Here is a 19,512-nt window from a genome sequence, read left to right as displayed (position 1 = left end):
TTTCAGGAGATGGGCAGGAAATAAAAGGGATGCTGTGAATAGCAGGTGTGTAAAATTAACTTTTTGAAATATTCTTTACCAATGAATGAAATATATTTTGGTAGGTGGTGGCGCAGTTGTATTATCACTGGACTAGCAATACAGAGACCTATGCTAATGGTCTCGTGGATCCTAGTTCGAATCCCTCCATGGCAGAAGGTGAAATTTGAATTCATTAAAAATCTGGAGTGAAAAGTCTAACGATGAAAATGAAACCATTGCCGATTGTTGTAAAAGCCTATCTGGTTCATTTGGGGAAGGAAACTTGCCCTCTGAAATGCACTGAGTTCAAGGGCAAATAGAGATGGATAATAAACGCTGGCTCAGCCTGTGATGCCCCCATGTCATGAATGAATAGAAAAAAATAAAAATATTGGTCTCTCTCAGCACGATATAATCAGGCTTCCCTGGTCCAAGCCCTTTCTTAAGCTGAGACTCGGTAACATGAACCATCGCGCACTAACTGAGATGATGTCATTTTGATGATGTCTTTCTCGCTTTGTTAAGTAATAACTGCAACCATAGCAACATATCATCCATTGTTCTTCAGCTGGTTTTCAGGAGAAATGTTCAAATTTCCGTTCGCTACTTGATGAGGCTGTGGGCATCCATACGGCTGTGCACACCAGCTAAAATGTTTTAAATTATTCATTCATGGGAGGAGAGCAGGGCTGTCAAGGTCAGCATTTATTGCCTTTCCCTATCTGCCATTGAAAAGGTGGCATTCAAATGTACTGTATTACACTGGACCAGGATCATATCCCCGTCTGGACTCAAAAATCAGCAAGCAAGATAGAAAAGGAGAACCAATAAAAATGGAGACAAAGCCAGCAAGAAAGAAAGAGAATCTGAGAAAAAAACGAGCAGCCAGATCGCAGGCTCCAGGGGAACACTGATAATGGTGAATGAGGAGTCCCTGATCTCATATTTCCATGTAAAAGAAGTGGTTGGTGATAAGAATTGGGAACTTTAATGGAACAGTAAGTCATACTGGTAAATACTAAATTTTGAATAATGAATACCAGGGAGTACAGAATGGAACCTAATCAAAGGGCTTTTCACAATTGCATATTGAATAATGGATACATAGTGAGTGAATTATAGTCAGCAATTTAGTTAGAGGTTCTGATGGTTTACATTATTCTCTGATGGAAATGTGCGGCACAACGAACAGATGTAAAAAAAATCATTGGCTGCAGATAATTAAAACATTTAATTCATGGGATGTGGCCATTGCTGGCTAAGCCAGCATGTATTGCCCATCCCTAATTTCCCTTGTGAAGGTGATGGTGAGCTGCCTTCTTAAACACCTGTACTCCATGTGGTGTAGGTACACCCCCAGTGCTGTTAGGGAGGGAGGGCCAGGATTTTTAACTCCGCGACAATGAAGGAACGGTGATCTATTTCCATGAAAGGTTGGTGAATTGCTTGGAGGAGAACTCTCAGGTGCTGGTGTTCCCATGTGTCTGCTGCCCCTGTCCTTCTAAATGGTAGTGGTTGTGGGTTTGACAGATTCTGTCCAAGGAGTCTTGGTGAGTTCCTGCAGTACACCTTATAGACGGTACACACTGCTGCTAGTGTGCATCAGTGGCGGAGGGATTAAATGTTTGTAAATGGGGCCAATTAAGTGGGCTGCTTTGTTCTGGATGGCTTCGAGCTTCTGCAGTATTGTTGGAGTTGCATCCAGGCAAGTGGTATTCCATCACACTCCTGACTTGTGTCTTGTAGATGATGGACATGCTATGAGGAATCAGGAGGTGAGTTACTCACCCCAGGATTTCTAGCCTCTGACTTGCTGTTTGTAGCCACAGTACTTGTATGGCTAGTCCAGTTCATTTTCTGGTCAATTCTGTTTTTCATTGCAGAACTTATAAGACACCATGATTGCACACCTGAAGAAATGTGGTGTAGTTCCATTTGTGGCAATTATTATCTAATAATTGGAAAACAATTAAACGAAGAAGAGATAAACTTTGTATGTAAGTAAAATATACATAATAGGATACATTTTCTTGGTTCAGTTGTAAAATGGCTTCACACTTGCATTTGATTTGGAGCAGTCAACTTATTCAGCCAGTTCTGGCATAGTTAGATTGCATACCACATGAGTTACTGGAGATGACTGAAGGAAAATAATTTTGGAAGCCTTTAAAAAGGCTTTAAATATTTGATTGCATATTTCATTATTCCAAAAAGCTACTTAAGTCACAAAGTGGCTGGCTAAAGAAAACATGCATAACATAGTGGCGCAATCTACCCAAATGGGAACAGAGTCCTGTCGTGAGCGCGTTTAGTCAGATGTTTCCCGATGCTCAGAACACCGAGAAATAGTACGCTATTAAATGCCCAATCAGGTAGATACTGGGCCTCAGTGGGGAATGCCCCAATGAGGCCGCAGTTAGTTCTGTTTTCTGCATTGAGTTGCTCCGCTCACCGGAACTCCTCAATGCAGAAGGAGATCGGGACGCCATTTTGAAATGGCGTCCTAATCATTCGATAACCCCCCCCCCCCCCCCCCCGATGCGATCCCCGCCAAAGCCCAACTCACCTACATGGGGGTCCTCAGCCCCCCCTCCCCCCACCTCCCCCCATCCCCGGCACCTGTGCAGGGTACCCCCAGGACCAATCCATAGTGTGGGAAAAATGCCAGCTTGGCACCTTTGGAAGTGCCAGTCAGGTATCCTGGCAGTGCTCCGAGCAGTGACACGTGGGTACCTAAACAGTGCCAAGCAGGCACCCAGATAGCACTGCCAGGGTGCCAGGCTGGCAGTGCCAAGGTGCACAAGTGGCATCAGCAGTGCCAGGGTACCACTCTGCCCAGAGGGCAAGCACGCGAGGTCCTCTGATCCCCTGGGAGACCCCAAAGGGCCATTCCATCCCCATTTGTGGAGACCAGCACTGAACGGCGATCACCCAAGATCTCTAAGGTAAGGTGATCAGATCCCATGCATTTGATAGATCATGGGACTGCATATTAGATTGAGACTAGCTGTCTCACTCTAATATGCAGATTTGCGCCGCACTGGGCTGCCTTTCGGTCATAGCGCGGCTGGTAGATCGCAGCCGGTAAAGGAGTAACATGAAAAATGGTGTATGGGCTACTGACCGCAGCAAAAACATTTCCTATATGATAAGTAATGAGGACACTGTCCCATTCAGGTATTATGAAAAGGTCATCAATGATTTGCGGTACATCCTCCCCACAAAACATTTACAACTCAGCCATTTTTGAAGGATCCGCAGATCTAAATAAAAAGCAGCGATGCCTTACACCGTCAGATAATCTGCCTACACTCACTTTCTCCTTCAACAACACACACACATGAAGGAATGGCGATTAGCTAGAGTATTGAAGGGTGTTGTGTTATGTACTCTGGGATAACACAGGCTGCAACTCGATGCAGCTTTGACAAAAAGCTACTCCAGACTTTGAAGTAAGTTCAATGTGATTTACTGAACCATTGGCACAGTTCTCTATGAGTTTGACTCTCCTGCTAATCTTGCCACCTAATCAGCCTAACTAACCAGTCTGCTCTAAGCCATGTGGTGGGTGTGATGCTTCTGATCTGCCCCTGTCCTACTCTCTAAGTGTCGTCTGTAGAAAGAGACAGAGCATGTGTGCCCTGTCCTTATATATGGGTTGTGTAATGCCCCCTTGTGGTAGTGTCACCTCTGGGTGTCTTGACTGCTCATTGGTTGTGTCCTGTTCTATGTGTTCAGTAGCTGTATGTCTGCATGTCATGACGTCTCTGGTTCTCCCTCTAGTGTTTACTTAGTTGTAGTGTATTTACATTAACCCCTTGTATATTTATCGTGATGCATATCACCACAAAGGGTGTCAGGGCTTGTGAAATTATGGCTCAACCAATTTGATGTCTGCGGAAGTGGAGGAGAAGAAAACTGCACATAATAATACACAGCTCATAAATACTGGAAATCCTGCTGGCAGTGAAAGGAGTGTGGTGCAATTTAGGCTGATGTAACCTGTGACTGAATAAGTTATTTTGGTGCCATTAGAGGATGCATTCAATCCTTATTTCGCATTTTATGAATTGACTGACCATACAGAGCAGATATAAAAAATGTCTCCTTCCACCTTCAAATCTTTAGGGTCATTTGTTTGAGAGTAAGGTACACGCAGTGGAACTCTTCTGATGGTAATACAAAGTGACAGCCTACTCTCTTTTGCCTTTTGCCTTGTCAGGTCCCTGTCATGCATGGATGTGGCAGTTCAACTTAATCTAAATACCTTTTACAATTGTTCTCAGTCACTTAAAAACATGCTAGATGCTAATCAGTACACTTGGCATAACAAACAAATACCTCACAAACACTCTGCAACAAATATAAATCTTACAAAGGAATATTTTGGAGCCTTGCAACTAAAACCTTAATATGGAAACTTGGTAGAGTGAATTCAGCGTTTGACCAAACTTTACAGTAAAGTAGAACTATTTAGGTGACTGGATCCTGCAGAACAGCATTGCATTGATTAAATCTGGTGTAGCATGAAAATCCAGTGACTCCTATGCCACAAAATTGCATTATAATCAATCCTGCAATTGTCCAATATTGCAACGAACCCTATATGATGCAGTGAATATCATGATAAAGTAAATCCCATGATGCACTGCACCCACGCTGCAGTCATTTTAAAAATGGCAGACAAAATGCATCTCTGAGAAACCAGTGTCACACTGAATTACTGTGCGGCTGGAGAATTTGCATTACAAATTAATGCTGCTGCCATAAACCCTGCAAAAAGAGTACAGTCCTATCTGTAATCTGTGCTACAATACAACCAGCTTTGCAATATTTTACCTCTGTAACCTTCAATGCACAGGAAATCTGGTTCAGTGTGTCATGGGATTGAAACCCATAATGTAGTGATAGTTCTGTTACAGAAAAAAAACTGGCTTTTAAACAACAGTGATGCAGTATATATTGGGTTAAACATTATGTGTGTCGTTGAAAATAGCATTCGGTAAAAACTGTGTCACAATTTAGGACTGTGTTCCCGAGAGTCCTTGGATTTAGAAAAAAACTTGAATTGGGAATGTTACCGAACGAATACACCAGAGGCCTGGACTGATGAATGGAGACCTGAGTTCAAGGGCACTATTTAACCACTGCGTTGCGCTTGGTGCGGATCTGGGCACACCAGTTAAATAGCAGGAAAGACCCAAATTGAGATTCACGCCGGGCGCAAATCAGTATCCATCTAACTGGCCCGTCCCTGATGGCGAGTTCCGGATATCGGCTAAATATGGTGAGCATATCATTAGTGCTAATTTGCATTAATTTTCCATCTCTTAGCAGGATTTAAGTTGAATGTAAGGCCCTCCTGGGAATTAACTGACTCCCCGGCAGGAAATCACGTGGGCATCGTTGTTGGAACCAACAATTCTACGGACACGTGCTTGTAGGATTAGAATAGCGGTTTTAATATACTTACAACAGAGCCAGCCTGTTAGCCGTTGAACTTTCGGTGAACTGGCCGGCTGACCCTGTGGCACTGATCTTTATACAGCAGCTCCTGGGGGAGGAGTCCTGGGCGGAGCCAAGGGAGAAGCCCCGTACAACTCTCAAGCATTCCCAGAGCTACTCCCCCTGGAGGTCAGATAGTGCAACTGCACTTACAATATAGACACATGTATATACAGGTTATAATCCGGTGTGAATCACATTCACCACAATCGTTTAGCATTCCTTTTTAAAAACGTGATGCTGGTGCAATGGCTGCTGAGGGGAACTGAGGAGGTGAGTTGCCATTTCCATTTTTGAGCATGTTGCTCAAGGGCACAGGAGCTGCTGCACCTGTGCTCGGACAGGTGGGGCAAACCCCTCAGGGGGTTGGCCTGGTTAGGCGTCTGAAGCATTCCAGATCAGGGGTTGCTCCTTGGTTGGTGGGAGGAGCTGAGGGGATTTTCATCCATGAGGTCAGGAGAAAGCGAGGAAAGTCAGAGTGGTGAATGTCATTTGAAAAAGTAACACCCCTCACTGTTCCTAACTCAGAGGTCACAGTGAATCCCTCGCTACACTGGATTCCTCCCTTTGGAACCACACTCCTGCTGTTGACAGTCTACAGAGCTTCCATTCATGCCTTTTTATTGAGCCAAACTGACCTTTTCCTCCCATTCCACAGCAAACAGTACATCTCCTGGGACCCTCACTTACTCCAGTTTCACCTCCAGGGAAGAGACTGAGAACTGGGGCAGACTTTCCACATCTTCCTTCAATTCTTTTCCTTTCTACAGCCTTCAGCAATGATTTTGAACTTGAACCCCCCCTTGACCAATGGGTCTTTCATTGACAAAATGCAGGTGGGTGTCAGCCAGGGCACAGTTACTAGTGGTATTCTCACAGTAAGGTTCCAGGTTCAGGTACCACTCCAGCACCTAGATACAAAAACCAGTGCTGACATTCTTGTACAGCACTGAAGGAGTGCATTGTCGGAGCTGTCACCTTCCAGATGAAATTTTAATTTTGTGTCGTCCCCACCCCCCTCTGCCTGGGCTTTGCATTACAGTGCAAACAGTGTCATACTGATTCTTTGTTTAAGTAAAATCTCCATCAGAGAGAAGCAGATATTTTTGGTGAAATCTGCTGGTTCTTGCACAGCAGTGAACTCTGCATTGCAGTCAAAACCACAACACAGTGAAACCTGCAGCACCGTGAATCCCATGTTAGATTGTGAATTGGCGGGAGATACAGCGCAATTTATCTAACAGTGAAACCTGCGGTATCAGATGACATGAACTATTGCACTGGATCACACACAACGGTGATTCAGCCCAGGAAAACCTGGATTGCAGCAAACACAGTGTCACTGTGAATACTTTTCTTAGCAAGCCATTTGTAGAATAAAGCATTTGAGTTGGCATTACCGAGTGATGTGTGTCAAAGAGGAATCTGTAACATGGTGAAACGTATTCGAGGAAAATGCGTTGAAACCTCCACTGCAGTGAAACCAACTATAGATTTAAACATGGAGGGCAATAAACCCAGTGAGATATGAGCTACAGACAAAAGGTTTAACTGCAAAACTATCATCAAACGATAGTGAATTACCGAAAAGCTCACTGCTCTGATCACAATTACAGTGGTAGCCATGTCAAAGTAAAACTATCTTTGCATTCTAATTTGCATTTACAATGGATCCTGTGTTTGAAGGAAAGCCATGTCAAAGTGAAACTAGCCATTTCCGTGAGGGCATTACTACAGTGAAAGCAGTGGAACATTGAATATGCTGAAAGCTTAATTATGCTGCAACTTATGTCACAGTAAATGCTGTGCTGAGCCTCTGTATATTGATGCATTCATAAGGGAAATTAATGAGACTTACGTTAAAGTAAATATTGATAATGCACCAGGTGCAATGAATTGTGTTTCACCCGTGACAGAATTTGGTCATGATTTATGGTACAAATCGCTGTAGGTGAATCATAAAATTATTCATCCCCAGTCTACTTTCTGCTTATTAATTTTAATGGGTGGAGAATCATAGATTGGAGACACTCTAAAATGTGTTCCCTTGCAGCTTACATGATATGCTAATTTTGCTAAAATAAACAAGTGGATAGAAGTATAAATGGGACATTTTCTGACTTATACCCACTCATTTAGTATTAAAAAGAGTGAACAGGGGAAAGCATAATCTGAGGATTTTGAAACATTTCCATTTGTAAAGCATAAATCTGTTCTGTTTTACAATGTAGATAAATCAATTTGGTGTCACACAGTTTTCAAAGGGGTTACTGTCATTGGTTGTTGAATTCCAAGAACTGAAAACTTGGAACTGTGCTGTCTATGTCTTTCTGTCTGTGGGTGATTGTCTCTATAATCGTGCCACATTAAAGAACTCATTACTGAGCTGTCGCTGTCTGTCTATCCATACATCACCGCATTGAGGCTTGAAAGGATTACTTATCAAGTTGTCTGTGCCCATCTCTTTAAGGTTGTAATTGCAAGGCTTGAAAGAACAATGTGGAGCTGCCCCTGTCTATCTATCCATGCACTACTGTGAGGCTTCAATTAGTTCAAACACCACACCAGGGAAGAACAACAAAAGCTTGAAAATAAACTCCTGCAAATAAAATGATAGCTATTCCTCACATTTTAAATGCATATGATGAAAATAGTCCTGGTGCAATGGTGGAAGTAGTAGTTAGCTGTGATGTCACCTGCTTTAGCAACATATAGGAGGACAATATGTTGATCTTTATTACTTATTTAGGTCATTTAATATTGCAACATTAGATATACAGGGTGGGATTTTCTGTGCAAAACGCCATTGGCATGCCAGTGGTGGCACACGGGGTGCGCCATTGGCAGGACTAGAAGATCCTGTCAGCGTGAATGGCCAACAATTCTGGCCACAGTGTATGTGATGGAAATGCATTCTTATTCCAATGTGATCCATTATGGTTATCGCTTTTTGGTCTTTGCCCCAGTCCAGTATTTTCTCTATCCATTTGGATGTGCCCAAGATTCTTTCATGATGGATGAGTATGGGAGCAGCATTAAGGCCACCTGTCTGTCACGATGGGTGAGTCTATATAGCTTTTGTCTCTTAATTTCAGATGAGGCAAGGTCATCAGTCTCTGATGGTGGATCAATCCAGAGTTCATGCTTCTAGTCATAGATGAATTCAGGGCTCCCAGCTCTAATTATCGATCACCCCAGGTCTAATAAATTATGAATCCAAGGGGTATGAAGAAATAGTTGTGTCTGTATAGTCATTACATTGATGAAGCACATCAAAGTTCATCACACAATGAGTTACTTTTGAAATGCATTAGGAGTTCTAATGTTCGCTAACATCAATTTACCCATGCCTTACAATTTCACTGTACCAAGATAATGGAGTGAATAGTTCAGGTTCCCAAAATTTACTTATGGTCATCTCTTCACCAAGAAGTGTAGTGATGCTGAGAAGCAAATGAAATCATAATTTATACATTTAATACATGGCCTACTTTCCTTAGGTAGGCTTTATTAGACTGCAGCACACCATACATTGGGCAGTGATTTTTGCCACCACAGCATTGCTTTGTCGTTGATTGGAAGAGCAACTTTTAAAATTGTGCTTTAATGTGCTGCTCTACTCGGATGTTGTCTAATCTGAGCTTTCCAGCTGGATATCCCATAATCAGTATCAACAGTGACCTTTGATTGAGCAACTGCCACATAATTGATGTTTCCCCAGAGTCGATAAAGCAGCATCACTTTTAACATTTGACTTTCTGCTTCTGAAATGTTGATATAGAACTTTCTTTGCAACACTAAAAAGCTTGTGTCAGTGGTCCATTGTTGTACAGTGGCAGGCACCTCATTGATCTTTCGGTCAATTAAAACTAAATGCATTGTGTGATTAGTTATGGCACTGGCTGGAAATAAAATATTGAGGGGTGTATACTCTCTGAATGCATATTCAACCAAAGCCGTTACCGTGCGTTGTAATAACTTCCTGAAGTTCAATCAAGTGGTGAAATTATTAGCTCTGTGCCACTCTACTAGCTGAATCCTCGTGTGGTATTACTTTGTGAATATGAAAAATGTTTATTGGGATGGCAAAGAACTAGCTCCTGTACTCTCAATGATATTAGTTTTCTTCTTTATGAAAATAGGGTAGTTACCATTCATTTCTAGATTTAACAACCACAAATTAAGGTGGCAGGTGCACATCATTTTGCTTCTAAAGTTTTAAAAGAAGCTGGCTGATCATTATCTGCAATAAAGCCCCTTTCAAACCTCAGTACTGAACTAGCCTGTTACCAGCGCAAAGACAAATAAGTGCTTTTGTCCAGCTGTGGAATCTGATCGGAAATGATCCAAATATCTCGTTAAAGTCCGCTCTACAGAGTGTGCAAAGCAACCTCTGACAACTGGTGTGATTGAAATGCTCTGTAAAATTATTAGGTTGGGAGCTTACTGACAAACATCCACAGAACACAAGGGGTGGAATTTTATAATTTTATAACAAAGTATCAAATCAGGTGGGAAAGACTGTATGTACCCACTAGCATTTTCAAAGGGTAGCCCAATCTAATAAAGGTAACAATAATTTATTTTTTAAAGATTCCCCCCCATAGACACCCCCTCGAGACATAGGAATTGATCCCTCATGGACACAGGAAACACCCCCCACTTCACAGACCTCCCTAATGGAAGCTTCACATCTTCAGTAGTGCCGAGGGCACAGAGGACACTGCAAGGGAAAAATGCCAGAGATACTGCCTGGGTATGACATTCTCCCCTGAAGGCTGTATTTTGTTTAACTTAAAGCGTTAAGTCATGGCAGGAGAGCTCAAAGCTAAGTTTGCTCCTCTTGCTCTATGTGGGAAGCCAGGAACATTTCCAGTGCCCGGGACCATTAGGAAGAGTCAGCCACAGCTCCTAGAATCCCGGGTTTTGGAGCTGGAGTGGCAGCTGGGGACACTGTCGAGCATTCGCAAGATGGAGATTGTTGCGGATAGCAGAGAAAGAGGGGTGGTCACACACCATAAGCTGAAACTCTACAGGCAGGAAGGGTGACCACCAGGCAGAGCAAGACAGCTAGGCAGGCAGTGCAGGATCTCCTGTGGCCATTCCCCTGGGAAACAAATATACTGCTTTGGATAATGACCGCTCAGGACAAAGCAACAACAGCCAAATTCATTTAATCATGGTTGGTTCTGTTGTAGAGGGGGGGAGTAACTGACTGTGGGAATGCAATAGTTATAGGGGATTCAGTTGCAAGCAGAATAGATAGCCATTTTAGTGGCTTCTAACAAGACTCCAGGATGGTGTGTTACCTCCTTGGTACTAGGGTCAAGGGTTCCATGGAGCGGTTGCAGGATGTTCTGGGGGAGGGTGAACAGCCAGTGATCGTGGTACACATCGGTACCAACGACATAGGTAATAAATGGGATAAGATCCTGAAAGCAAAATATAGGGAGTTAGGAAGAAAGTTGAAAAGTCGGACCTCAAAGTTAGTGATCTCAGGATTACTACCAGTGCCACGTGCTAGTCAGAATAGAAATAACAGGATAAAGAGATGGCGTGAGGGGGAGGGTTTCAGATTCTTGGGGCATTGGGACCAGTTCTGGGAGGTGGAACCAGCATAAATTGAATGGGTTACACCCAGGCAGGACCGGGACTGATGTCAGAGGAGGAACATAGAACATACAGTACAGAAGGAGGCCATTCGGCCCATCGAGTCTGCACCGACCCATTTAAGCCCTCACTTCCACCCTAATCCCGTAACCCAATAACTCCTAACCTTTTTTGGTCACTAAGGGCAATTTATGATGACCAATCCACCTAACCTGCACATCTTTGGACTGTGGGAGGAAAAAGCAGTGGAATGGCAATGCTGGTTAAAGGGGAAATTAACGTAATAGTGAGGAAGGATATTAACTCTGACAATGTGGAATCTGCATGGGTGGAGCTGAGAAAAGGGGCAAAAAACATTAGTGGATGTCATATAAAGACTCCCAAACTGCAGTGGTGATATTGGGAATTGCATTAAACAGGAAATTAGAGATGCATGCGATAAAGTAACATCTGTAATTAGGGGTATTTTTAATCTGCATATACATTGAGCACATCAAATTAGCCGCAATATCTTAGAGAAGGAATTCCTGGAGTGTATGCGGGCTGGTTTTCTGGACCAATGCATTGAGGAACCAACTAGAGAGCAGGCTACCATAGATCAGAATCATTGGCAATCTAGTTTTACGAGACCCTTTGAGGGTGAACGACCATAATATAGAATTTTTCATCAAGATGGAGAGTGAAGTAGTTGATTCTGAGACTAGGGTCCTGAACATTAATAAAGGAAACTAAGATGATATGAAGCGTAAATTGGCTTTGATCCATTGGGAACATTACTTCAGGAATGACCAAGGACAGGCATTGGCAAACATTCAAGGTGTGTATGAGAGAACTGCAACAATTGTTTATTCCTGTCTGGCACCAAAGTAAAACGGGAAAGGTGGCCAATCCATTGCTTATAAGGGAAATTAGAGAAATTATTTGATCCAAGGAAGAATCATACAAATTGGCCAGGAAAGATAACAGATCTGAGGATTGGAAGCAGTTTAGAATTCAGGAAAGAAGGACCAAGGCATAATTAAGAAATGGGAAATAGAGAAAGAGAGTAAGCTTGAAGGGAACATAAAAGCTGACTGCAAAATTTTTGATAGGTATGTGATGAGAAAAAGATTGGTGAAGACAAATGTAGGTCCCTTACAGTCAGAAACAGGGGAATGTAATATAGGGGACAACAACATGGCTGAGCAATTAAACACATACATTGGTTCTGTCTTCACAACTGAGGACACAAATCTGATACCACAAACATTGGGTTTAGTGAGAAGGAGGAACTGAAGGAGATCAATATTTGTAGAGAAATGGTGTTGAGGAAATTGATGGGATTGAAAGCTAATAAATCTCCAGGGCCCGATAATCTAAATCCCAGAGTACTTAAGGAAGTGTCTCTCGTAATAATGGCTGCATTGGTGGCCATCTTCTATAGTGGTTCTATAACAGTTCCTGCAGATTGGAAGGTAGCTAATGTAACTCCACTATTTAAAATGGCAGGTAGAGAGAAAACAGGGAACTATAGACCAATCAGCATGACGTCGGTCATAGGGAAAATTCTAGAATCCATTATCGGAGGTTTTATAGTAGAGCACTTAGAAAATAGTGGCATGATCAGACAGAGTTCTTCAGTATGGATTTATGAAGGGAAAATTGTGCTTGATAAATCTACTGGAATTCTTTGAGGATAAAACGAGTAAAGGTGACGAAGGGGAGGCAGTGAATCTGGTATACTTGGACTTTCAGAAGACTTTTGATTAGTGTGTAAAATTAAAGCATATAAAATTAGGGGTAGCATATTTAGATGGGCAGGAAACAAAGTAGGAATTAATGGGTATTTTTCAAATTGGCAGGAAGTAACTAGTGGGGTACCACAGGGATCGGTGTTAGGGCTACAGCTATTCACAAAATATAAATGTATATATATATATGTGCGTGTTTTTATGAATTTAGAGTACCCAATTATTTTTTTTCCAATTAAGGGGCAATTTAGCTTGGCCAATCCACCTACCCTGCACATCTTTGGGTTGTGGGGGTGAGACCAATGCAGGCATGTGGAGAATATGCATCTCCACACAGACAGTGGCCCAGGCCGGGATTGCACCAAGTCCTCGGCGCCATGAGGCAACACTGCTTACCACTGTTCCACCATGCCGACCCATTCACAAAATATATTAATGATTTAGATGAGGGAACAAAATGTACTATCTCCATTTGTAGATGACACCAGGTTGGGTGGCTGGGTGAGCTGTGAGGACGATGCAGAGATGCTTCAGTGTGATTTGAACAAGTTGAGTGGGTGGACAAATGAATGGAGATGCAGTACGATTTGGAGAAATGCGAGGTTATCCACTTTGGTACCAAAACAGGAAGGCAGATTATTATTTGAATTGGCGGGGGCGGGAATCGCAGCGCCGGTTGGCGGGCCCCCCGCAGCGATTCCCTGGCCCGCGATGAGCCTAAGTCCCGCCGCTGACAGGCCTCTCCTGCCGGCGGGAATCAAAGCACGTCTGGTGCCGGCGGGATTAGCGGCGCCGGGGTCCTGGGGGGGGGCGCGGGCCGATCTGGCCCCGGGGGGTACCCCATGGTGGCCTGGACCGCAATCAGAGCCCACCAATCGGCGGGCAGGCCTGTGCCGTGGGGGCACTCTTTTTCTTCCACCTCCGCCACGGTCTCCACCATGGCGGAGGCGGAAGAGACCCCCTCCCCCGCGCATGCGCCGGGATGACCTCAGCACCTGCCTATGCTCCGGCTCATGTGCGGACTTCCGCCGGCCGGAGAAGGCCTTTTGGCCCTGGCTGGCGGGGCGACAAAGGCCGGTCGCGCTGGCCAACGGAGCAGAAACCACTTCGGCGCAGGCCTAGCCCCTAAAGGTGCGGAGAATGCCGCACCTTTGGGGAGGCCCGACACTGGAGTGGTTCTCGCCACTCCACAACGCCGGGACCCCCCGGGAATCCCGGCCCTCATCTTTGGACTGTGGGAGGAAACTGGAACAGCTGAAGGAAAGCAGACACAAGTTGAAAGTGCAAACTCCGTACAGACAGTCACCCAAGGCGGGAATTAAACCCGAGTCCCTGGCATTGTCAGGCAGCAGTACTAACTACTGTGCCACCGTGAGTGACCTGGGAGTCCTTGCACACCATTCACTGAAAGTAAGCATGCAGGTGCAGCAAGCAGCAAAGGAGGCAAATGGTATGTTGGCCTTCATAGTGAGAGGATTAGAGTTAGAGAGCAGCGATATCTCACTGAAATTATACAGACTTTCCCGCCTGCCAAAAACTGGTGGAGAACCCTGGCCTTGGTGTTTGGCAGTAATTCACCATTTGGATCATGGCTAGTAGGACCTGTAATCAAAACTTCAAAAGAAGAAATAGGATGATCAAGGCAAGAGCAGTAGATGAGAGAAAGGTGAGACAAAATTTTAAGTTTTGTTCAAGTCTATATGAGAGAAATAAAGGGCGGGATTCTCTCACCCTGGGGCCGGGCCGGAGAATTGCCGCGACCGGCGTGAATCGCGCCATGCCACCCCAGCGCCGGGACGTGATTCACCGCCATTGGCGCAGGCACTGTCGGCACGGCGCCGGCTGGGGGCTGCTCTACTGGGACTCCCCGGCGATTCTCCGCCCGGGGTGGTCCGAGTGTCCATACCAAAAAACCCAAGTCCCGCGAAACCCGAGTTCCGCCGGCGCCGTTCTAACCAGGTCTTACCCAGCGGGACCTCGGCATTGATGGGTCCGGCGATGGCCTGTGGAGGGGGTGGGGGGAAGGGGGGGGGGTCCACCAGTTGGCAGCCGGCCTCTCGGGATGGGGGCCTCCTTTGTTCCGCGCCTGTCCCTGTAGCCCTACGCCATGTTGCGTCTGGGACGGCGCGGAGAAGGGAGACACTGCGCATGTGCAGAAATTGCGCCGGTTCCACTGCGCATGTGTGCGTTGGTGCCAGTGCCACTGCGCATGCGCGGACCCCATGGCTCCAATCTCATGCCGGCATGGAGTGGCGTGGGTCGCTCCAGTGCCGTGCTGGCTCCCTGTAGGGCCCAGAATTGCTGATCCTGAGGCCATGTTGACGCCATCGGGAAACACGACGGCGTTTACGACGGCGTCAACACTTAGCCTCAGGGTCAGAGAATCCCGCTCACTATATACCGATAAGTCACACAGCATGACCTTTAACCTGATGTGAGATGGGAGGGGATTCATTTATTCATTGCATAGAGTTAACATTGAGTACATTGGAGCATAGGAATTGCAAGATAACATTTTGTTTGATGCTAAATAGAAAGAGACAATATTTATTGACTTATCACGACAGTGAATCTCCTATCAATTGGTCTACAAAAGACCCAGATATGAGAGCTGGAAAGTTTAAGGAACCATAGGTTGAAAGTCACCTGTTCCGCCCAGGCTTGTTACATTTACCAAATGTGCCGTTTTTCAAATTACTCAAATACTATAACCTTCCCAAAAATAACGAAAACAATTGATCCAATTTATATTGGAATGAATGTACATCATTTGCTTCTACTGTCTTCCTTGGAACCTAAATGTCTCTATAGATGTGCCACTTTCTCACTGTAATAGTGTTTTGACAGATTTATTTGCTGAAGAAGCAGTTCTACCTTGTATTTTGATGGCCCACGTGCCAATTCAGATATTGCAAAAGTGGTAACATGGAAAGAATCTGCATGAATGTGGCAATTTCTCATATCCCTCAGCACAGGGCTTGACTTCCGATGAAGAGTATTTGAGCAGCACTCGCTACTTGTTAGGTTTGCAAACACAACAGCTACGTTGCACTCAAGTAAGATCATACAAACAGCAAATTAGATGAATGACCATTTTGTTTTGCTTTTGAGGCAATATTGTTACAATAGACGGGATTTTAATGACCCCCCCCCCCCCCCCCCCCCCCCCCAGGTGTGTTTTTAGGTGACAGAGGTGGCTCGCCATTGGCCACCGGTAGGATGTTGTTTTGCGTGGCTCGCCCATCTCGTTGCCAGGGAACCCACCACGGGGGGTCGCCATCAGCAGGACCGGATGATCCCACCGGTGGGAAGGGCCAGAAAATCCTATTCATGGCATTTGCAGCAGATAAACACGCTACACAGTGGAATAGACCCATGCCAGTATTGATGCTCCACATGAGCCTTATCACACCTTTCCTCATTCAACCTCATTGGCTTATCCTCCTGTATCTTCCTTCTGTGATTAGCCAGCTAGCTTTCTCTTCAACACATCTGCCACAGTATTCACTTCAAATACGTAGCGAGTCCCATATTCAGTAGCACAGTGGTTAGCTCCTATTGTTTCACAGCGCCACGGTCCCAAGTTCGATTGCCGGCTTGGGTCACTGTCTGTGCGGAGTATGCACGTTCTCCATGTGTCTGCGTGGGTTTCCTCCGGATGCTCCTGTTTCCTCTCAGAAGTCCCGAAAGACGTGCTGTTAGGTGAATTGGACATTCTGTATTCTCTCTCTGTGTACCTGACCAGGCGCCGGAGTGTGGCGACTAGGGTCTTTCCACAGTAACTTCATTGCCGTGTTAATGTAAGCCTACTTGTGACAATAAAGATTATTATTCTATTCTTACCAGTGAGTAGACAAAATACTTTCCACCTGACTTATCTTTTGGATTTATTGGTGACTGTCTCACAACTAAACCTCCTGTTGGCCAGGGCATCTTGGCTGCAGCTGATCAAGACAGTACGGTAGCACAGTGGTTAGCACAGTTGCTTCACAGGCTCCAGGGTCCCAGGTTCGATTCTCAGCTTGGGTCACTGTCTATGCGGAGTCTGCACTTTCTCCCCATGTCTGCTTGGGTTTCCTCCGGATGCTCCGGTTTCCTCCCACAGTCCAAAGATGTGCAGGTTAGGTGGTTTGGCTGTGCTAAATTGTCCTTAGTCTCCAAAAAGGTAAAAAGGTTAAGTGGGATTACTGGGTTACGGGGATCGGGTGGAGGTGTGGGCTTGAGAAGGGTCCTCTTTCAAAGGGCCGGTGCAGACCCGATGGGCCGAATGGCTTCCTCCTGCATTGTAAAGAATCCCGCCACCTGCGAATGGTGTGCCGCTGTGATAAACAGGGCTGGGGGACTGAAGAATCCAGCCCCGTGTCTGATACAATAGCCTCGGTATCTACAATATTGAAACAGTCACCCTCCAATGGTGGCCCCAAGCTTAGGAAGCTGTGTCAAGCCATCAAGCAGAGACTATTCAGGAAAAAGAGAACAAATCAACCATAGTTATATCATATAGTTGACACCGCTGAGCACTTCAGATACGATTGTGTTACTGATTTTCCTCAGTGTCTTCTTTCTTAAATTCATTTGTTGCAAAATAAATCTTGCAGTGTTACTCAGGCAGCTGCCATGTGATACAAAGAGCCTGACGAAACTGTGCTGTAATTGAGGAAATTGTATTCAGAATGTGGAGGGGTCCCGATGCTAATGATCAGGTCAAGCAGCAGCTCAAGCTGAAATACAAGCACATTAATCCCAACTGAACTCCAACAAGCAACGGAATTGATTAGAGAATTAATCTGGATAAGTCTGAAGGTTACAATCTTGCCTGTATTTTTGTCTCTAATTTAGAGAATGGAATAGAATCACGATCAACCGGTTCGAGTGACTAGGTTTTAGAGAGCTGACAGTTGAGGTATATTACATTTTTTCTTTCACTATCTGTTGAGGTGTAAGAATCAGAAAATCTGTGCTGTGCATCTCATCTCCTCCACTGAAGCGTGAAGTATGGACCTTTCCTCTCTCTTCCATTACGATTGAGCAGATTGGACTCTTCTCGTATCCTGTTTCCGCAGCTGAGCTGTAGCCTTCTCTTCGAACCATGGAAATAGGACAACTTGAACTTTGGTCTTTTATTTTAATTATGGAAATTGGTTAGCCTTGGACTACTGATGTTCTCATTGCTACATCAGTGACTATAATTAACTGCTATCCAAACCCAGAATTTATTTGAGAGCATAAATTTATTTCATGCACTAAATCAAATGTGATTCTGGTGTGTAGACATGTCTTTTTACAACAGTGATTGTATCACTCATATGGGGATGATATGGGGCGTGATTTTCTGACGCTGCCCTGGGTCGGAGAATCGCCGGGGGAGCATGAATCACGCGTCGCCACTCCGACGCCAGTCCGCCGATTCTCCGGCGACCGGAGAATCAGCGCCATTGGCGCCGGTGGGGCGCAAGCGACCCCCCCCCCCCCCCCCCCCCCCCAGCGATTCTCCCCACACGATGGGCCGAGTGCCCGCCGAGTTAGGCCCGGTCCCTCTGCCATCGTTCTCGTGTGGTCCTACCTGGCGGGACCTTGGCATAGATGCTGCGGGGGGGATCCAACCCCGGGGGGGACGGGGAGCCTCCACAGTGGCCTGGCCCGCCATCACAGCCTACCGATCGGCGGGCAGGCTTATCCTGGTGGGGGCCTATGTTCCTCTGCGCCAGGCCCCTGTAGCTCTCCGCCATGTCACGTCGGGGCCAGCGTGGAGGCAGAAACCCACGTGCAAGTGCGAACTCGCTCCAGCCTTAGCAGAATGCGCGAACTCGTGCTGGCCATATCGCACATGCGCGGACCTGCGGTGCCCGTTCTGACACCCGTATCGGCAGCTGGAGCAGAGCAAGGCTCTCGGGGTGGGTCCTGTCACTGGGTATTTTTGCTTGCGGTTAAGCACCAGCTGCCGTTGTCATCGTAAGAAATAGGAGCAGGACTAGGCCATTCACCCCGCTGAGCTTTCTGTACCATTCAATAAGATCATGGTTGATCTGATTGGGGCCTTAAAGTGCAACAAGTTCCTGTGCATTATAGGCCACCTGTGGACATGCAATGAGGGGAAACTGAAGCTGGGAAACTGAGGGTGGGGAAGAGGAGAAACCAAGGAAATCCCCACCCCCATTCTGAACTCCAATTCCCATTTAACAACCCTAAATAGCAACCAGAGCATTTAACGGTATCAAAGTGACAACCCCGGACATTGCATGAACGCACGCCTCAATAGTGACGGCGGGGTGAGCACTTAACCCCCAGTTTCGGGGTTAGCAACTGGAAGGGTGGCGGGGCTGCAGGAGTAGTGAAGGACCGAGGAAAGGAAGGGAAGAGAGAGCAAGGGGCACCGCGAGAGGAGGAGTTTAGCGGAACAGGAGGGTGGGGCACCTTGGATGGATTGGTGCCTGAGCTGGGAGACTTCAATGAAGCCGCGGGGGTGGGACGATAGGTGAGCACAAGCAGATCTTTGGCCCTCGAGGGGGCCCAACAAAAACACACTATGTGCTCCCACCCTAGGACGACCACACCGATGTAAGTAGGTGCTGGTTTGCGAGGTCTTCAGCCCAAGTAGGGCTCAGCAAAAGCACAGTCCATGCTCCCACCTTGGAATGACCACAAC

The 19,512-nt window shown here is 45.7% G+C and overlaps 1 long non-coding RNA gene across 1 annotated transcript; it reads left to right on the top strand.

Annotated features, from left to right (window-relative positions):
• Positions 1-379: 379 nt before the first annotated feature.
• On the top strand, positions 380-18,240 carry LOC119954326. The gene is made up of 3 exons (XR_005458213.1): positions 380-1,019; positions 1,905-2,018; positions 17,706-18,240. It is a non-coding gene; the product is annotated as an uncharacterized LOC119954326 (long non-coding RNA).
• Positions 18,241-19,512: the final 1,272 nt, after the last annotated feature.

This window comes from Scyliorhinus canicula, chromosome 19 (genome assembly GCF_902713615.1).
Source record: "Scyliorhinus canicula chromosome 19, sScyCan1.1, whole genome shotgun sequence".
Lineage (NCBI taxonomy): Eukaryota > Metazoa > Chordata > Chondrichthyes > Carcharhiniformes > Scyliorhinidae > Scyliorhinus > Scyliorhinus canicula.
Note: the sequence above shows the minus strand (reverse complement) of the source record. Positions and strands in the feature narration are given on the sequence as shown.